The sequence below is a fragment of the Nematolebias whitei genome, chromosome 14 (genome assembly GCF_014905685.2).
Source record: "Nematolebias whitei isolate Nwh7 chromosome 14, NemWhi1, whole genome shotgun sequence".
NCBI classification, from domain to species: domain Eukaryota; kingdom Metazoa; phylum Chordata; class Actinopteri; order Cyprinodontiformes; family Rivulidae; genus Nematolebias; species Nematolebias whitei.
This window is the reverse complement of record NC_056511.1, coordinates 3,622,130-3,642,672: the sequence shown is the minus strand read 5'-3', so window position 1 is coordinate 3,642,672 and position 20,543 is coordinate 3,622,130.

The following is a 20,543-nucleotide window of genomic DNA, read 5'->3' as shown; positions in this document are numbered from 1 at the left end:
TTGTATTTACAGTTTGTTGTATTTACAGTTTGTTGTATTTACAGTTTGTTGTATTTACAGTTTATTGTCTGTAGTGCTGTAAACAGTCTCACCTGTTTAGTTTGTGAACCAGAGCACGTGGTGAGGTGAAACCACCACCTGCTGCAGGACACACGTGTATCCAAACAGTTGTTTCTAAAACCGACTGGATCTAGAAAACACAGAATTCCACTTGTGTATTTTTCAGAACTGCACAGGAACCCTGAACGTTTGGAGCTTCTGACCGACTGCAGCTGAAAGTCTCTGCAGACGCCACGTCTTCCTCCAGGTGTCGAAGTCTGAACGATAATCCGAGCCGTTAAAATGCCACGTTGTCACGCCGGACTGTGTTGGGCTGACAGCCACATCTGTCATCCTGGCATGTAGCCATGACGCCTCCGCCGCCCTGATGGATTGTGGGACAGAAGGTCAGAGCGACGGGCTGAGACCTCCACCACCTCCCTCAGTGCCAACAGCTCCATGTCCAGGTCCACTTCGACCCACGGGCCTCCCTCAAATCATTTTACTCCTTCCATCTGAACCGCAGACCTTTCCTGAACTCTGACAAGCTTCTAATCACGGCACAGGACTTCAGTGGTCTGAAGGTTTGTGACCCGGCAGCCCCCACAACCCAACCATTTCCAGTTTTTATCCTGTTCCTTCAATCAGCATCACCTTTAGAGTCTTTTTGTCAGTTTTAATCTTAATTAAAAAGTCCAATAAAGTTTTTGTTGGTCTTTTAATGAAATATCACAAGAAGCTCTGGTTGAAAACATAAAACCTGCAGAGGCATGATAAGATGTACGCCGACAACCAGATTCAAGATGGCTGCCACAGCCAACTGGCATGGAGAACACAAAAGTATCTACAAGAGTCTTGATTTATTTCAGGTGAAAAACGTTTTAAAAGTTCACTAATATGAAATTTATCTTCTCTCAAGTTTTTAAACCGTTCAACTGAAACTAAGTCCTCACAGCCACACAGACTTAAGTTATTTATTTTATATAATGTTTATAAAGTTAATAATATTAAAAGCTTTGCTCTGATGCAGCAGGACTTTAATCCAAGTCCACTTCTGGAGCTTAGACGTTTCAAAACGTGTCGATAGAGACTCAGATCAATTTTTATTGATTGTCATCCGTGAAGTTACTCAACTAATCGATGCTTCTCTAAAACTCATCTCAGTAACTGAGCTGATCAGAGTTTAGAAAAAGATATTTTAAATCATTTCCAACAGCATTTGTACTGCCTCAATAAAAATGCATTCTGTAATGAATTGACGGCAGCAAAATGGCCGCCAAAGTCAATAGAGCTGCTTTTCTGAATATAAAAGTCGTGCTCATCATAATGTATTGTGGCTTTATGCTGAGAGGATACATGCTCTCTCTTTGTTGCCCGAGCTGTAATCCCTCTGAAAACACCAGAAGCCTCACGTATCAGAGAGTGAACATGTCTCACACTGAAAGCTGGCGGAGGGACAAACTGTGCACTGAAATACTCAGATTTATCAAACTGTGCACGTGTGTAAAGATCCATTATTTAAAAAATGATGTCTAGATGCAGATAAACGAAAGCTTTCATAGAATGAGAGTCAGAGATGCTCCTATATACAGTACGTAGTGGGGGGGTGAAAACACGTTTGCCACACATGTAAAGAGGAGTTTGTTGTTGAATGAAGTGAAACGGGGGGGTCTGATCTGCCGGCGGCGCACTTCTGAGGCCGAGGCATTTCCAACTTGGCGCACCTGTTTAAAAACATGATTAATGTAAACACAGAGGCACTCAGGAGCTTGGTGGAACTTGAGACTATTCTTGAACTTGTGGAGTGTTTCAGGTGCAGTGGGGGTTCATGTATCTGGACATAATCTGGTGTGGCCGACTCTTTCAGCTGCCCTGGTACGGCTCAGGGCTCATACCTGACCAGTGTTTGGTCAGTGTGGTGCCCACAAACACACGCTGCCTCTTAATTATTCTACTGGTGATGTCCTCCTGCAGCTCCACAGCGGTCATTGTTCCACAATTACACACGACTTTACGCAGCTCTTTATGGACAGATGTGTGACGGTCTGCACTTTGTCCATTTGACGAATCATCACGGTGAATTATTCTGAATTAATTTGCTGAACTGACAATGTTTTCTTCTCGGTGAGAATGAAGTGCCCCTAAGACGGTTCACACACATTTTATTCCTCACTTATCTGCGCTCCTCACAGACGAGCAGTCGCAGATGAGTATTTATATCTATACAAGACAAAAAAATATCAAACTTTACTGGACTAGCATTAGCAAGAATGCTACTAGATGTAGTATAAATCTAACAGTAGCAAGATTAGGATTAGCAGTGGTAGCAGTAGAAGTGGTAGCAATAGCAGTGGTAGCCTTAGCAGTGGTAGCATTAGCGGTGGTAGCATTAGCGGTGGTAGCATTAGCGGTGGTAGCATTAGCGGTGGTAGCATTAGCAGTGTTAGAAATAGTGGTGGAAACGTAAGCAGTGGTAGCATTAGCAGTAGTAGCATTAGTGGTGGTAGCATTATCAGTGATAGCATTAACAATTATACCATTAACAGTGGTAGCATTAATGGTGGAAGCATTAACAGTGATAGTTAGTGGTGGTTGCATTAGCGGTGGTAGCATTATCAATGGTAGCATTAGCAGTGGTAGCAATAGTGGTGGAAGCATAAGCAGTGGTAGCATTATCAGTGGTTGCATTAGCGGTGGTAGCATTATCAGTGGTTGCATTAGCGGTGGTAGCATTATCAGTGGTTGCATTAGCGGTGGTAGCATTATCAGTGGTAGCATTAGCGGTGGTAGTGGTGGTAGCAGTAGAAATGATAGCGATGGTTGGTGTTTGCGGTGGTTGCAATAGCAGCATTAGCATTAGCATTAGCGGTGGTAGTGGAAGTACAGTGAATTAGTTTTTTGAGAAAATTATTATAAAGGCTATTTTTATATACAATGTTAAATATTTAGAAAAATGTAAGTTACTAAAACTAAAGTAATAGCCCAGTCTCACTGAAGGTTTTAGAACATGAATGTTTAAAATACTACAACGCATGTAGAAATATAAGCCATAAAATGAACAAATAAAAAACACGAAGAACAAAGTGTACATGCTGAATCAGCATTCACACTATTTAAAGTTATTTAAAAATGTTTAAAAAATGCCATTTCAAAATAATTTTTAAACTAATCATTCACTAATAATTTACGATTTAATGTTTTATAAGTAGGTCTTTCATGATAAAGCATTAAAGCTTTTTAAAGGGTTTGTTTATGCTTTATAAATGTGTTAAATAAGTTAATAAAGAATGAATGATTATTAATGAATCATTTATAAATCTTGTTCTTAGAGTGACATAAGCTCACCGTTTTAAAAGCATGTTATGTACTTTGATTATTTCAGTACAATTTAAATTTTGCTCAGATTAAACTTAAATTACGTATTTGCCAAAACAAACTTTTTAACTAAAAAACGTTCGTAGAGCTAATATGCAGCTTAACTTGCCAACAAATGTTTGATGTTTAAAATATAAAACGTGAATAAATAAAATATAACCGCTGACCTGCACAAAAAGTCAGTCTGCTTCAATATGTGAATAGAGTTGTATCAAGGATTGTTAATGCATTATAAAGTGGTTATAAACCTGTTAATAACATATTTACGATGCAATAATAAACACTTTTTATGAAGTGGTACTGGTTCAAATTCTAAATGTTTTTATTTTATTTTATTTATTAGGTTAATTCTGTTAATTTTGAAGAACTTCATAACAGTTTGAACAGAAAATGAGTTTGAGTTTAAATAAATAAAACTTTCCTGGAACCGGTAAAGTATAAAATCCAGTTTGCTTTAAGCCCTGGAGGCAGAGCTGCTTCAAGGTTTTCTGCCGCCTTTTCTTTATTTATTTATAATTTTAAAAAGCTCCTGCGACCTGATGTAAAGTGGTTCTGTCACTTATCATGTCCGACATCCTGATGGTCACTCAAACGTGCAGCTCTGGGCTCAAAAACACCAGAAAACCTTCTTCAGACGAAGCGAGGGGCTCTCATCCGTCTGAACGACGGAGGTCAGCCGGAAACTCCAGCTAAATTGAGTGTGAACGAGTTTAACAACCGCTTTACCTCCGAGTCCTAATCCACACACACACACACACACACACGTTTATCCTCGAAGCCATCACAGATCATCTGTGGATGCCTCAGTTTTATCAGGGAGTGACAGAAACAAACCGACAAATCTCGACGTCAGAACCTGGTGAGTCATTTTATCTTCAACATTTAAAACTCTAAAGCAAAAAAGATCTACATTCCCTCCCCCACTTGTTGCTTCAGCTGTCCGTCAGCTGGGTATCTGAGCAATTCATCTCGTTTGGAAAAGCAACAGTCACAGGTCGTCTGTCAGAAACATGACACTCCATTTAAAGGCTGCACTGCTTTTAAACCAACCTATAAGATTTACCAGGTCTTTGTCTACTGCAGGACGGCTTTCCAGGTCATTACGTCATCTCGTCTGGGCCCCCACGTCACTTTACATAAGGTGAATTGCTTCTGTGTTTGTCTGTAAAAACTACTACAAACATTACAAAAAGTTCTGATGGCTCTCGTAGAATGTAGCTAATGCTGAATTTAAATGTAATACATGTAAATACATTTGTATTCCAAACCTAAAGATGATTATTTACTGATGATGATAAACAGGCAGCTTCATGTCTGTTATGGGATACGTGATAAATGTTTGGTGAAATAATTCTTAAGAAAGTAACTTTTAAGCTAATTTTAGGTCTAAACTGAACAACTGGTCTGATTAATCACGTTAAAGAACCTCATGAAGGAGTAACGTTTAGTTGTTTTGTCCTAATGAAAAGATGGAACTTCATATGATGGTGTTCTCTCTGATGATCACTTCTTAAAGCAACATCAGCAACAGAACACTGATTCAGTATAGCCGTGTAGTCTTACACGTTATTATCCGTGTCCTCCACGCTCCTGTTTTAATAATTTGAAGCATGCTTTTATAATCCCACACATTTCTCACAAGAGCTTAAAGAGCACTTTTCATCCTCCTCTTAATCCTCTTCTTTCTTCTGTTGGCTCTCGAGGAGAACAATGAAATGTGATGGAAATGGTATTAACGTTTCCTGTTTGGAAGAACGGGCTTTTTAAAAAGGATGAAACTGAGGCTGTTGGTGGTGGGTGTTGGAAACAAATGGGAGGGAGCTGTTGTTATTTTTAGATTTCTTGTTTTGTACACGACTTACTGAAAGTTAAGCACTGAAGTGGACGTCACAAGTCTTCAACAATGAAGCGCGCTGTAGCTCTTAACCCGTGTTCCGTTGTTTTCTGCCCATTTTTAAACATTAAACAGTCGTAAGAGGTTCACGTTGCATTTAGAACTGGTCCAGTGTTTCCCCTACAATTATCCAAGGAGGGCGCCCCGCCCTGTCAAAACGAACAGAGCGCCCCTCCTACCAAAATCCCAGCATGAAAGTTCAGCTACTTCCAGATGGGAAGCGGAGACTGCAGCCACGGGATAAGTGACTTCAACCTTGCAACGGTAACGTAGCGCCCTGCTACGCCCCCTCCTCGACATAAGCCGGTATTGGTAATGTACCGCTTTGCTACAACCCCCCTACATGCTCCGGACTCAGATACATGTAAATGTGCTGTGCAACGTTCTCATTGTATGTTTCTGTACAGAGATAAAACTTGTGCAGTTTTTGACCCATACAGCCAGGTGGAGCAGTGGGACGCTTTGTAAGCTGCTGGGGGAGCAGTTAGGGATCAGGTGCCTTGCTCAAAGACAGCGCAACAGGTGGGAATGGCGGGGAGTTGAAGCTGTGACTTTCTAGTCCCAAGTCAACTGTCCTACCACCGCACCAAAGCCGCCCCAATCTATGAGTCATAGATTAAACATACAATACATACGTGTTTAAATACGTTTTACAGCCATTTAACACGAGCTACTGTTTTGATAACCTTCTAGTTGATTGGTACATTTGTTTCATCGTGTGCAGCTCGTTTGTTTATCAGTGTGTGGAAATGTGTTTAACATCCGCCGTCAGTTTTTATTTGTTTTAATGGCAGCAGGTAGTGAACCAAAAACACACGCGACCTGTCGCACTGAACCCAGGATTAAACTTCACGGTTGAACAGGAACATCCAGCCATCTTTACAGGAATGAGTCCTCGAGGCTCAGTGAGACTCACCTGTACAAATAGAAGTTGAACTGAAAACAAAAACAGTACGTTACTTGAAACATTTACGTCTTAATGTCTGGAATACTGGCTCAGCCTTTTTTGTGTTTGCTAAGGTTAATTAGCTGTGGCAGCCATCTTGAATCAAATAAACTCCAGTGTTTCCGCTTCCATTATCCAAGGAGGGCGCCCCCCATGCCCTGCCAAGGCAATTAATCTAGGGGAGACACTGAACCCTCATAGCAAATTAAATAAAGATGTACTCCAATGATTTTTCTGAGTCTCTAAAATTACAGTAATCCAATGGTTCGTGATATATTTTGCTAACAGAGGGCAATTACGGTATCACCCACCTTTTAACGGTGGTAGATGATTATAGAATAATAAATAAATAAGCTAAATTTTTTAATTCCTTTAAAATATATAGATTTTCAGGAAGTCGCTACGTTTTTTTTTGTAGCTAATGTTCAGATGAAACGAAAAGTCGTATACAAGTTAATTCCGAAAAATCACAACATTCCACATTTTACTAACCAAAAAGTGAATATTTTAAATTAAAACGTGTTTGTTCACATGTTTGGTGTTAGTGAGCTGTGAATTTTATCTGGCCGGTTCTGTTTCAGCAGATTTGGTTCGAAACAAAGGCTGGCGTAGAAAAGATTAATGAACAGTTTCATTTCTGTGACAGAAGTGTTACATCAGTTGGGCCGAAGCCGTCGTCTTACTTTAATGGCCATTTTTAGTGGACCACCACTGCTTTCTGAGAGCCGGTACCAGCCACGGTGAGTAAATCTGAGAGACCCTTAAAGAGAGGACAGCGTCCTAAAATCTGCTAACCTAATGGGTCAGAAAACAAATAAGCAGCGCTGAGGTGAGAGGGGGCATAAAAATGAGCCAATTCCTTCTGGGGGTCACTTTATGTCTCTAGGTTAATGAACCCTCCACAGCCGAAGCGAGCCCCCCCACCACCACCCCCACCCTTCTACAAGATAATTTTACAGCCTCGGTGAATCTCCAGGAAAGCTATCAGTGCAAGTATAAAGGCATATGTGTGCTGCTGTGATTTATATTCCTGAGTGTCTGTGTGACCTGAAACAATGCCCTCACATTTTACTGCCTGCACCACCGCTTTCCACCGAAACAGAAAAAAAGGACTAAATGAAGTACAATAACCTGAAGACAAGGCGGCTGTAAGTCAGAGGGTGACAAGCTGAGTGGAAATAATATCAGCGGTGTCCTTTGGAGCCCTCTCAACTCCAGTGTGATTGGATTTACTCCATAAAAACGGAGCTAACAAAAGACGAACGGTAAAGCCTGAATCTCACTGGGCTGGCACCAGTTACAGACAAGTTGGACACAAAATTGTTAGAAAATGTGCAAAGTTTCACTTAAAGTTGCAATAATTGGTACTTATCAGTGTTTCCCCTACCATTATACAAGCAGGATGCCCCACCCTGTCCACAGAGCGCCCTGCCTACTGAACCCCGCCCCACAGACAACTGCCGGCACTAACGTAGCACTAAGCTAGTGGTGCGCAATACAGACGCGCTAGCTAAAAACAAAAGTAGCGCTCCATTTTCCAAACAGCACGCCACACAGACGAGTCTCCGTCTCCAACCCCCGTCAACAAAAATCACAGAAGACATGAACGCCCTGCCAAGGCAAGTGAACTAGGGGAAACACTGCTTATGGAACAATTGTGGACGCACGTTACTACAGTAAAGTGGCACGTCACCGGACATTTTGCCAACTTTATTCATCGCAATTTGTCAGTGAATGTTTTAATGTCTCAATTCTGTCTATTATGTTCATCATCTCCAGTTAGTCACAATTCATGTTTTATGTCTCCAAGTCCTTGCAAAAGTCCTCTCACTTTGACTCGCTGAAACTAAACTAAGAAAAGATTGAGATGGGTTCAAGACGCCTGCAATGACTGTTTGGAGAAAAAAAAAGTTCTGCTAATTTTTCCAGCATGTTCCAAATTCTCGTGACATGAGACTTTGTTACTGACATGAGGGATCTAAGAACTCTTACAAACACTGAGACGTTTAGAAACTCCATTCTGACTCCAAGCCAGGACAATAAACACACTTGATATTTTTAGCACAAATGCAAATCAACTCTAATTGTCACTAGATGTGATCCAGTTTTAGTTTAAGTGGAATCATGGAGACTCAATCAAACATAACCGCTAAACAATTTGTTTTTCTTTCTTATTGAGACCAAATGCAAAATTAGAGCTTGTGCAAAAAAAATAAAAATAAATGTCAGCAGTAGTGTTTAAGATGCTTTCAGTAAATTGGCAGAAAAATGCATTTTCTACTAAATAAAATGTCAACCGTTTAAAAAAAAACGTATTCATCATGATCAGGTTGAAGCACACGTTTAGTGTTTGTTGCCGTTTACTGCAGTGCTGCAGTGGTTCTTTTTCCAACAGGGGGTGTTGCCAATGAAAAATAACACTACAGAGCAGCAGAGGAGTTGTCTATAAAAGAGTCTACAGAAGATCTAGTCTTCAAACTCAAACATAACTACATTTCATTCAACTTTTCAGCTTCTTTGAGATGCAGATGCCCATAAAAATGAACATGCTTACGGCCTTTTTAACAAAAAATAATAAAGTAAATTTTTATTGATGCAGTCTCTGCATCTCAAATGAGTTCTGATGGGATCTCAAGCCAACACACAGTTAAATAACTACAACTAAATCTCAAATTAAACAAACACCCTCAAACAGAGCTACGGAAACATTGAATCTCCTTGAAAACAACTTGCTATGTTTATTTGGAGGTTTGCTGGTATTAAATATTGAACTAAAAACTGTCACATTACTGTTTAGAACCGGTTTTTGTTCCTGGTGATTTTTCTGTGGAAAAGCTCTAAATTGAAACTCGTAAAATTAAAAGGAATTTAATAACTTCACAGGAAGAATGGAGCGTGAGATTGACGGACTGGTGCAGCATCTGCAGTATTGTGGACTCTGTGCTGGTCCATTGTGGTGAAGAGAAGCTGAGCCGTTAGGCAAAGCTTTCAGTTTACCGGTCAGTCTACGTTCCTCCCCTCACGTCTGGTCATGAACTCTGGTAAGGATGCTTCCTGGGTGCCACCCTAGGGGAGTGCATCAGGCATTCCGACTGGGAGGAGAGCACGGGGAAGACCCAGGACACACTGGAGAGAATACGTCTCAGATGGGACACCATGGAGTGTTCCCAGAAGAGGTGGCTGTGGAGAGAAATGTCAGGGAGGGAGGGAGGGATGGATCCTGAAAATCCCAGGTTCAGACACCTGAGTTGGTCCAGGAGCCTCTGCAGCTCCTCGAGGAGCCTTAAAAGGACGAGCAGAAAACGTCGCTGAATGCTTTTTGATGCTGGACCTTCAAACTGGGCCGACACGTGTTTGTTACTTACCTCTCACCCTGAGGTGTTTCTGTTTTTCAGCTGAAACCTACAATCTGTTAGAGTGTTAGTAGTTAAAATCAACAGTATTTTGCTCCAAACGCCCACAACAGAAACTACTTCACTGCTTTCGTTCTGCTCGAACTTTGGCTCTTTGAACGTTGCACAACAACGCCGAGGAAAACCCCGAGAGGACTCGATAATATCCTTTAAACACTGAACAAAGGGAAAGGATCGATTCAAAAACTGAAAACTCTGAGCAGAACTAATGTGAAACTAAATTACAGCTATTAAAAATGATTTGGTTGTTAAAATCAGTTTGTGTTTGCAATCTTTTCAACTTGGCAGGGCCGTTACACGGAAGATGAATGGGGCCTTGTTAAAAAAGTTTTATTCAAAATTATGACATTTTTCAACAGAATTGTGAAATAAATGTGAAGAATTTGACGTTAATCTCAAAATTCTATTTTAAAAAGGGAATTCTGTCTTTGTAACAAATTTATATTTTTATTATTGTGGCCCTAAGCCTTTTCTGTACATACCCTAATTGTTATATTTTTTATTAAAAACAGCTAGTGGGTTAGAATAAAGGGAATGATCATAATGACATAAATACTGAAATTTCACAGAATTTGGTTTTGACAGTAGAAACAGGTCTCGATTTACTTTAAATTTGTAAATTGGTTTATTATATTTTAAACAAGCCATAAGTTTGTGTTTTACTTCACACACGTGTCAAACTAAGAAGAAGCCGAAGTTCTGCCTCCTGTTCTGTATGCAGGTTGTGTCGGCGGATCGTTGGCGGCGACGTTCGCTCCAGGCACCAGATGACTCTGCAGCCGGCGTGTCTCGACTCAGAAACCAAAGTTCTCGCAGCTCAGAGACGTTTCTGATGAAACGACGGCACGTCGAGCTCCGTGATGAGAACGTTCTGGACACGGTGACTGTCACACCTGGACAGAAGCTGGATGTCATCACCTCCCCGACTCGTCTCCCGGCACGTTGGAAAACAAACAGGTCACTGAAGTGAGGCAGAGTCTGAAAGTTTCAGAGGAGGAGGACGGACGGACACCTTAAAGCTACAAGAACGTCCAGCTGGATCAGGCAGGATCATCTTCAGGATGCTGGTTCTGAACCAAGATGTTTTGGGCTTTGCTTATCGTCTCATCTTTACTTTGTTTAGAACACAAGAGTTCTTTTGGACTACCGGGTGCCCCCTCCTCTTCAGAGCTGTTCTTTAGCTGCAGAACGGACTTTTAGGCATTTTTGGACCAATTTTTTAAATTTGGCTGGCAGTCAGATCTAAACATACGTTTAGTTCATAGCAAAAGTCTTAAAGCGATTTAGATGGAAGCCAACCCTTTTACTTTTAGTTGGTAGCGAGCATTTACCTGCTTTTAGCTTGTAGCCAGCCCTCTGCTGTTTTTGGCTTGGAGACAGTCTTAAAATAACTTTTAGCTCATAGTCAGCCATTAGCTACTTTTGTAACAAAGCCAGCCTTTGGCTACATAAAGCCCATAGCCAGCCTTTGGCTACTTTTAGCTTGCAGCTAGTGTTTTGCTTCTTTTAGCATTAATGATTTAGTTGCAGCTTCTTCAGAGAAGAAGCTCAGACTGTATTTTCAGAGTAACTTGCAGTTGAAATGAATATCTGTGGACATTTACGTCCTTTTCCTTGGTTTTCTCTCAGTTGGGGTCTATTTGTTCAGCCTTGTTAGCCGAGCCTTCGGTTCATGTTTGGTTGAAAAATGAGGCCGCTAACGTTCCAATTTCTGTTATTTTCATTTCCAGATTTCGGTGATTTCCTCACAATTAACCAATTAGATGAACGCATGAACACACTCGAGCTGTAATTGTCTGTAACGAGGCGCTCGTTGAGTGAATAAAGGGTGCAGCGGATCGTTCTGATCCACGACAGTAAAATAAAATCTCTCTCCTCGTATTTGAAATCCTCGAGTCGAGCTGAAAACACCGATCAGTTTGTGTTTCCTTCCAGCTCAGCTGTTCGCCGGTGCTGCAGGCGGAAACAAACGACTCCGTGTTCGACAACGAGCCGTTCAACAGACCGACTCGAGCAGGAACGTCGGTTAGATCTTAATATTCTGCGATTAAATCTCCATGAATATTCATTTCCTTGGAGGACACGAGCTGAACGAGGTGACGACGGCTCCGGCTTTTATCTCCTCAAACTCCAGTCCAAAACTTTAATAATGAAATATTTTCTCTATTGTGTTATTAATTAATTACACTGCTTCACTGAGTGATGCTTTGATTCTCTCTGCTGTTCTTTAATGACACTTAAATCTAAGCTGTGGTCCGGTGAATAAGAGGATTCATAACTGTCCAACTTGTTAAGGATGGTTGTTTATCCATGTGTAAAATTTTAATTATTTCTCCATTAATGTTTTGGTCATACAGACACTAATGCTACAATCACACAGGAGACTTGAAAGCTCAAGTTCGATTTTTCTCAAATTTCTCACGTTCACACAGGCATAAATAATTCAAAATGAGCCGCTTCGCTTGCAGCGTGAACACAATGGATGTGGTTCTTTATTTGTCTTCAAGTGATATTTTTCTTGTTATTACATAAAAAATGGACTTCTGATGAGTTTCGTTAAATTATTTTAAAAATAATCTTTTTTAGAGGTTAGATTAGAGGTCTCTCTTGTAAACGAGTCCTCGAGGCTCAATGGGATTAACCTGTGTAAATAAAGGTTGAATGAATGACAAGAGGTGTAAAATGTTCTGATCAAGACGTGAATTCTTTGTTTTGTAAGAAGCTACAGTATGGAAAGTTAAATGTTTTAAAGACTTCCCAAAACCAAAAACGACTAAAAAGGAAATGCACAAACGTTTGATTTTTCCCCACAAAGACGCCTGAGGGTCAACCAGAGCTCCAGCATGTGGTACGTGAAAGGAAAAGCATCCTCTCCTTCTCTTCAAAAACTGCAGGAACACATTTTGAACACATTCTGTGCGTTTCAGAAACAAAGATGAGTTTAAGGACAGACTGAACACGGTTTAAATCAACCTCCCCGGTAAACTGAGAAACAAAGGAAGCCCAGGTTTAATCTAGCTTCATTGTCTCTGCCGACAATGGAGGAAAATATTTATGCACCTGCAGCCTGAGAGCGTGCTCCTCCTCATCATCAGATCCGCTCTTCATCCCTGCACTCAACACATCCTCTGTGGGACAGCCTGATGGATGGGCCTGCTTCGAACAGAGCAATGAAACAATTATTCCTGCGCTCCGTCTCTGTCAGGACTCCGTTCAAAAAGTCCAGTGTTGGAGAAGAAAAGCAGCCATAACTCAGAGCAACAATCATTTGAATAACAGCTGTGTGTGTTTACTGCGGGCTCGTTTCCTCTCTGGGACCAGAACATAAATCAAACCCAGATGGGAGCATCATGAAGACAAACAAAACTATTTCAGGTGGAAGATTTTATAAATCAGAACATAAACAGACTGTCCTCACAGCTTCAGCAGCAGACACTGTCTGTCCATCAGAGATGAAACTGAGATGGACTCGGTCAGAAACTGGCCCTGATGGACTCTGATGGACTCTGATGGACCCTCTCTGAAGTCTTCCTACAAACAACATGGCAGCACAAATTAGGTTTGTAAAGTCTCTTCTAAATGAAACAAGACGAGGAGCTCCTCTTAGCTGCCAGCACGGTGGTGGAGGGCTGATGGTTTGAGCTCCTGTCAGTCACTGAGTGGACCAGGATTTCTGTAGACCACCAAAGTGTTCTGGAGTCCAACAGCTGAAGCTTGGACCAAGCAATGGTCCCCAAAACAGCAGCTGATCTACAACAGAATGACCGTGAAGCGTGACCGCTCTGACCCTGAGATCATCCAAACAAGCCTGCAGGTCTGACGTTTCCATGGTAACAGTATCTGTTATCACTCCAGTGACCCTGACAAGGTGAACAAGCTGCGTTGCTTCAGAGTTAAATATATTTTACTTATTCTGCGTTAGCCGACACATCGAGGACTCGTCTTCAGTAATGTTTGATTTACATAAACACGCAGCGTTTGTGTTTATTAAACATCGACTTTAATCCATTTTTATGCATTTAGATAAAATTTTCATTCATTCAACCTTTATTTCTACAGGTTAGTCTCATTAAGCCTCCAGGACTCATTTACAATAGAGATCTGATTTTAACAAAGGATGACGACAACAGTAGACAATCATAAAAAAAGCATTTAAATTGAAAAAAAAAAGAGAAAGACAATGGTCTTAAAAAAGAAACAAAAAGAGCTGCATTGTAAAGCGATGTAAAATACTAAAAGCAGGAACATGTCTGCGTTGGTTTTTGCCATGAACTTAGCAGAAGTTTGAAGCCACTTACAGTACAGTTGCACTCGGGTCCAAATAATCCAAAATGACCCGGCCCCAGCGTCTCCGAACCCGACCCGATCCAACCAATTAACAGTAATTACAGGTCTGAACCCAAAAAAATAAAATAAAATAAAATAATTAAGCTTTGACTGCTTATACCACCAACTATTATTAACAGTCGGCGAACGCACGTGGCTGAGTGAAGATCGGAGCTGAGGAGCTCTCAAAGAGCATTAAATACCTGCTTCTGCCTACATTGGACCCTGCTCGGACAGGTCTTGTTTTGTCATCTCACCTGTTTGGTTTGTCGGCTGCGCGCTTCCGCTGAGTGCAGCGCCTGAATGAACGTCTAATTGGGCTGATGGATCGCTGGCAGTAGTCCATCTGAAGCTTAACTCAACTTTTACCTCTTTCAAGGCCGGTCAGCGCGCGGTCAAACAGCTGTGTGCGGCTGGTGACTCTATGGCAAGCCATGTTTGCATATATTGGATTGTCTGCCACACCCCTGACACAAGAAAAAGTCCGACACTGAACAGGCCCAGACATTAAGCACATTATTATGGCCCAGCCCGTTCCAAATCCGGGTCGGGCGGGGCGGGGCTCCGGGCTCCGAGTTCAGGTTAGAAATAACAGCTCTAACTTAGTGAGGTCAAAGGTCGAGAGCTTCAGATCTTTTTACAAGATATTCCAGGAAACAGGAGCGGAGTAGGAGAAGGCCCTTTTGTCTAGTTCAGTCCTCACTGAGGGAACACTGCAGGTAATGATGTCCTGAGAGCGCACGCTGTAGCTGCACTCACACAGAGACATGTAGGAGGAGATGTATGAAGGCAGCAGACCAGGAAGTGATTTAAAGATGAAAATGTACCAGTGAGAGAGTCTGTGTGAAGTTAATGATGTCCAGTTAACCAGTGAATACTGGGTGCAGTGGTGGGTACAGTAGTTACAGCCAGTTATGAATCTTAGTGCACCATGATAGACAGCATCCAACATCTGCAGCATCCAACATCTGCAGGTTCTTGTAGGAGCGTTCATGTAAATAATGTCACCGTAATCAATGGAGGGAAGGAAAGTCACAGATACAAGGTGTTTTCTAGCATTCAGGGTTAGACAGGATCTGTTTCTGAAAAAGAAACCCAGTTTAACTTTCAGTTTCTTTACCAAGTTTTCCACGTGGAGCTTAAAAGAGAGATACGAGTCGACCAAGATACCCAAATATTTATAGGAATCAACAAACTCAATGGGGACACCATTTGAGGATAAAATCAAAGGAAGAACTGCTGGGACCAACTTCCTGTTTGAAAACAACATCCCTTTGGTTTTGTCGGCATTTAGGACAAGTTTGAGGTGGAACAAATCTGTCTGGATGATGTTGAATGCAGATTTCAAAAGCTGGAAAGCCTTAGCAACAGTTTTAGCTCGACAATAAACAACTGTGTCATCAGCATAGAAATGTATGGATGAATCAGGGATGCTCTGACCTACATTACTTACGTAGATTGTAAAAAGGGTGGGTCCTAAGATTTAGCCTTGTGGTATACCATTGTTAATAGTTAGATAACTGGAAGAAGTACCATAATGTTGAACCCATAACGTTCATAAAATAGAGTTGTTAAAAATTATACAGAAAACTAGATTTTACCTTTAAGTTCTTGTTTTTTTTGTCGTTTTAAAAACTAGAATGGTTACAATGGCAGTTTAGCAGCAATACTGTGTTTAAAACAAATCTAAGTCTGAATATTTTTTATCTTAAAACTCCTTGTTTTTTAAAAAACATGCAACATTTAATGTGATTCCTGTTTACTGCAAAAATTTTGTTTTTAAAATCCATTTCAACGCTTTTAAATTATCGTTTCAGATTCTTGCTCCTTTCATCAAAATAAAAGTATCAAATGAAAAAAAAAAACTTGTGAATTAACTAATGTGTTCAGGATATTTTATAATAAAATAATAATAAACTCATCTTTGTTTGCGCTATGTCACTAGAAACAAAATTGTGCACACAACATCACCTTAAACCCGACTTCAGTCGTTAACTCTCAGCTGATATTTATTGATCTTTTCTACACTTTATAAATACTCTGAGTGGCAGCTGCCCATCTCTGTGACAGTGATACGCATTTATTATAAACTATGGCAGGCGCTGGGTCAGAAACACTTTGCTGAGACAAAATTAGCTAAACTACTCAGAGCCAAATGTAATTAGTGAGCTGGAAAATCGGAGAAGGAAAACTCGGCCGTTAAGTCGGACCTTTGATCATTCTCCTGGCATTTAGTGTTGACCTCTGATTACAGTGACAAGAACCATTTCACTGGAAGAAACACCATCTGTGGCCTGAGGCCGGACTCAGAGAAAATAGGATCAAAAATGCACGCTGTTATTCAAAAACTAAACTTTTGGCAGCCTGAAAACTCAAATAGGACCTTACAAAAAGCATTACCATTTTAAAAAGTCAAAACTAATTTAAATTCAAAGTTAATTAAATAAAACTAACTCAAACTTTTCCAGTTTTTAGTTAACAAAATGCAATTTATTTCATTAATTTGTGCTGACATGAATTAATTAAATTATATACTGCTTACAGATTTATTTACAGGTTTATTTTTTATTTATGTGTTTACAGGAAAAAGACAAAGAGGAGATATATGGATGCAGTTAGAGAGGACATGGAGGGAGTTGGACAGAGGACAGAGTGAGATGGATGACTCGCTGTGGAGACCCCTGAAGAGGGAAAAGCTGAAAGAAGGATGTTACAGATTTATGTTTATTTAAACCTGAATTATTAAAACAAATAGATTTATTTCTATAAATGTAAAGAAATCAACAACAATAAACACAAGAACAGGACGTACAACTGCTGTGCAGAAAGCTGGAGTTCAGCTGTGAGAAACAAAGTGATTAAAGTATTTACCATATTTTCTGCCATACACGTTGCACCGCCCTATAATTTGCATCAGTCCAAATAAGTTTAATAAAGTGGAAAAATCCATAAATACGTCGCTTCGCCGTATAAGTCGCATCTATTACGCGTCACCGCAGACAACCCGGAAATGTGGGACAGTGTTGTGCCAAAAATTGATTGGCTGTCAAATGGCAGCCGCGGGAGCGTGCACGGGAGGACTTTAACAAGAATTTAGCAAGATTAACACTTAAAATAATTATTTGTTTGCTCGACATTATAGCAAAGGTTGAACTTTCCCTTAATAAATGCACTTCAATGGTCAAATCAGCTGCATTTCGTCGGGGCGGCGCAGCAAAATGAAGTTGACTTGACGGTTGCTCGAGGCAAGCTGGACGAAGGTGGCAGTCTATGGCAAGCCGACTGTGTCATTAATAGCCACTTTTTACCTTTTACATGACAACAGCATGCCATACTACAGGTCCTTCTCAAAAAATTAGCATATTGTGATAAAGGTCATTATTTTCCATAATGTAAGGATAAAAATGAAACTTTCATATATTTCAGATTCATTGCACACCAACTGAAATATTTCAGGTCTTTAATTGTTTTAATACTGATGATTATGGCATACAGCTCATGAAAACCCAAAATGCCTGTCCCAAAAAATTAGCATATCATGAAAAGGTTCTCTAAACAAGCTATTAACCTAACCATATGAATCAATGACATAACTCTAAACACCTGCAAAAGATTCCTGAGGCTTTTAAAAACTCCCAGCCTTGTTCATTACTCAAAACCACAATCATGGGTAAGACTGCCGACCTGACTGCTGTCCAGAAGGCCATCATTGACACCCTCAAGCAAGAGGGTAAGACACAGAAAGAAATTGCTGAACCAATAGGCTGTTCCCAGAGTGCTGTATCAAGGCACCTCAGTGGGAAGTCTGTGGGAAGGGAAAAGTGTGGCAGAAAACGCTGCACAACGAGAAGAGGTGACCGGACCCTGAGGAGGATTGTGGAGAAGGGCCGATTCCAGACCTTGGGGGACCTGCGGAAGCAGTGGACTGAGTCTGGAGTAGGAACATCCAGAGCCACCGTGCACAGGCGTGTGCAGGAAATGGGCTACAGGTGCCGCATTCCCCAGGTCAAGCCACTCTTGAACAAGAGACTGCGTCAGAAGCATCTTGCCTGGGACTGCTGCTGAGTGGTCCAAAGTTATGTTCTCCGATTACAGTAAATTTTGCATTTCCTTTGGAAATCAAGGTCCCAGAGTCTGGAGGAAGAGAGGAGACACAGAATTCACATTGCTTGAGGTCCAGTGTCAAGTTTCCACAGTCACTGGGGTGTCATGTCATCTGCTGGTGTTGGTCCACTGTGTTTTATCAAGGACAGGGTCAATGCATCTAGCTATCAGGAGATTTTGGAGCACTTCATGCTTCCATCTGCTGAAAAGCTTTATGGAGATGAAGATTTCATTTTTCAGCACGACCTGCCACCTGCTCACAGTGCCTAAACCACTGGTAAATGGTTTACTGACCATGGTATTACTGTGCTCAATTGGCCTGCCAACTCTCCTGACCTGAACCCCATAGAGAACCTGAGGGATATTGTGAAGAGAAAGTTGAGAGAACAAGACCCAACACTCTGGATGAGCTTAAGGCCGCTATCGAAGCATCCTGGGCCTCCATAACACCTCAGCAGTGCCACAGGCTGATTGCCTCCATGCCACGCCGCAATGAAGCAGTCATTCATGCAAAAGGATTCCCGACCAAGTATTGAGTGCATAACTGAACATGATTATTTGAAGGTTGGCGTTTTTTGTATTAAAAACACTTGTCTTTCGTTGGTGGGATGAAATATGCTAATTTTTTGGGACAGGCATTTTGGGTTTTCATGAGCTGTATGCCATAATCATCAGTAATAAAACAATTAAAGACCTGAAATATTTCAGTTGGTGTGCAATGAATCTGAAATATATGAAAGTTTCATTTTTATCATTACATTATGGAAAATAATGACCTTTATCACAATATGCTAATTTTTTGAGAAGGACCTGTACTTGAGTGCCATATAGCAGCTGAAAATGGTAGTGTTCAATATTTTCAGTCAGAATGAATGAAAACTGTCAAATCAGCCAAAAATTGTTTATAAATATGGGAAAATCCATAAATATGTTGCTTCGGCGTATAAGTCGCAGGTCATGCAAATTATGAAAAAAAAAAAAAAACGCGAGTTATAGGCCGAAAAATACGGAATTTGAAGGTGAGGACGACTGGCTAAACAACAAACTGCATAAATCAAACCGTCCCGAGCTAACATCAGGTCTCGCGTTGGATTTAGATAAAAATTTTACCTGGTTAGCTACAAACAGACTCTGTTAACTGTAGCTGAAAAACCTGGCTCTGCTAGCTGAAGCTACATATTCGATCTATTAGCTTTAGCTAGCAACTCTGCTCCGTTAGCTTTAGCTCCACACTTTGCTCTGTTTACATTTTTATTGACTAAACACCAACAGAGTGAGCTGGTGTCTCAGTTGGAATGGACACCACACCGTCAGGATTCCTTGTTTGATTTAGAAAAGCTGCGTCTTGGCTCTGAAACATGAGTTTTAGTGGGATACTAGGGTAAATAAACAAACCAACAAAAAAAAAAAAAATCATTAAAAAACATTGTTATGAATTTTTATCGTCTGAGAATCCAAAAAATCACAAGCTGCACTGTAGTAAATTACAAAAATCAGTGACAATAATAACAAATACAGACAGTGTAGGGTAAAAAGTGATGAGGAAGTGTTTTTATAATCACGTTTTGTTTAAACAGAACCTCGCAGGAAAATGCTGCGTGCTCATTTCTCGCTCCTAATCGGGTTAGAGTGGCCCAGCTCTGGTTGTAGGACATTATCAGCCTCTTCACACGGAAGGAGAAGACTATGTGCAGAAAAGTAATTTCTATTCTCTGGCCCACTAACACAGAGCCGTCCCTCCCACCTCACCGCTGCCACATGCTGTGGATTCAAGCTTTGGACCCGGACAGCACTTTCTCTGATTTACCGGATCTCTTGGAGCTGAGGAAAGCTGAGAGCTTTAGAAGACAAAGACAAAAAGTCATCTTCTGTAGAGACAGAACACAAAGACGTGAGAACTCTGAAATTGTTTCAAAAATGCCTCTTTGACTTTGATGTTTTAAAAGACTACAGCGTCATTGTTCGAGTCCTCCGGTCTGCATTGATCCCGAAGCTCTGCCTGTTTTGAGCCATCTAATAAATGAGAACACGTTTGTTGTTCGAGCAGCAGAAAGCAGAGAAAATGAAACGTCTGACTTTAAATAGTTCTTGGTGGATAATTTCAGAAAGCAGCAGCAGAGCGAACATGAGCTGGTTGGAGCCGCAGACAAAACAAATCAATCAGCTTCCTCCTTGTTCGAAAAAGGAAGCCAGCAAAAATGTTTACAAAAATATTACGTTTACTTAAACAGCCTCGAAAAACGGGTGTAAATGCTGGAAAATCTATTAATCTAATTTAATTAGTCCAGCTGTTAGCTTCAGTCTCTATAGCTGTTAGCTTCAGTCTCTTGTAGCTGTTAGCTTCAGTCTTTATAGCAGTTAGCTTCAGTCTCTTGTAGCCGTTAGCTTCAGTCTTTATAGCAGTTAGCTTCAGTCTCTTGTAGCTGTTAGCTTCAGTCTTTATAGC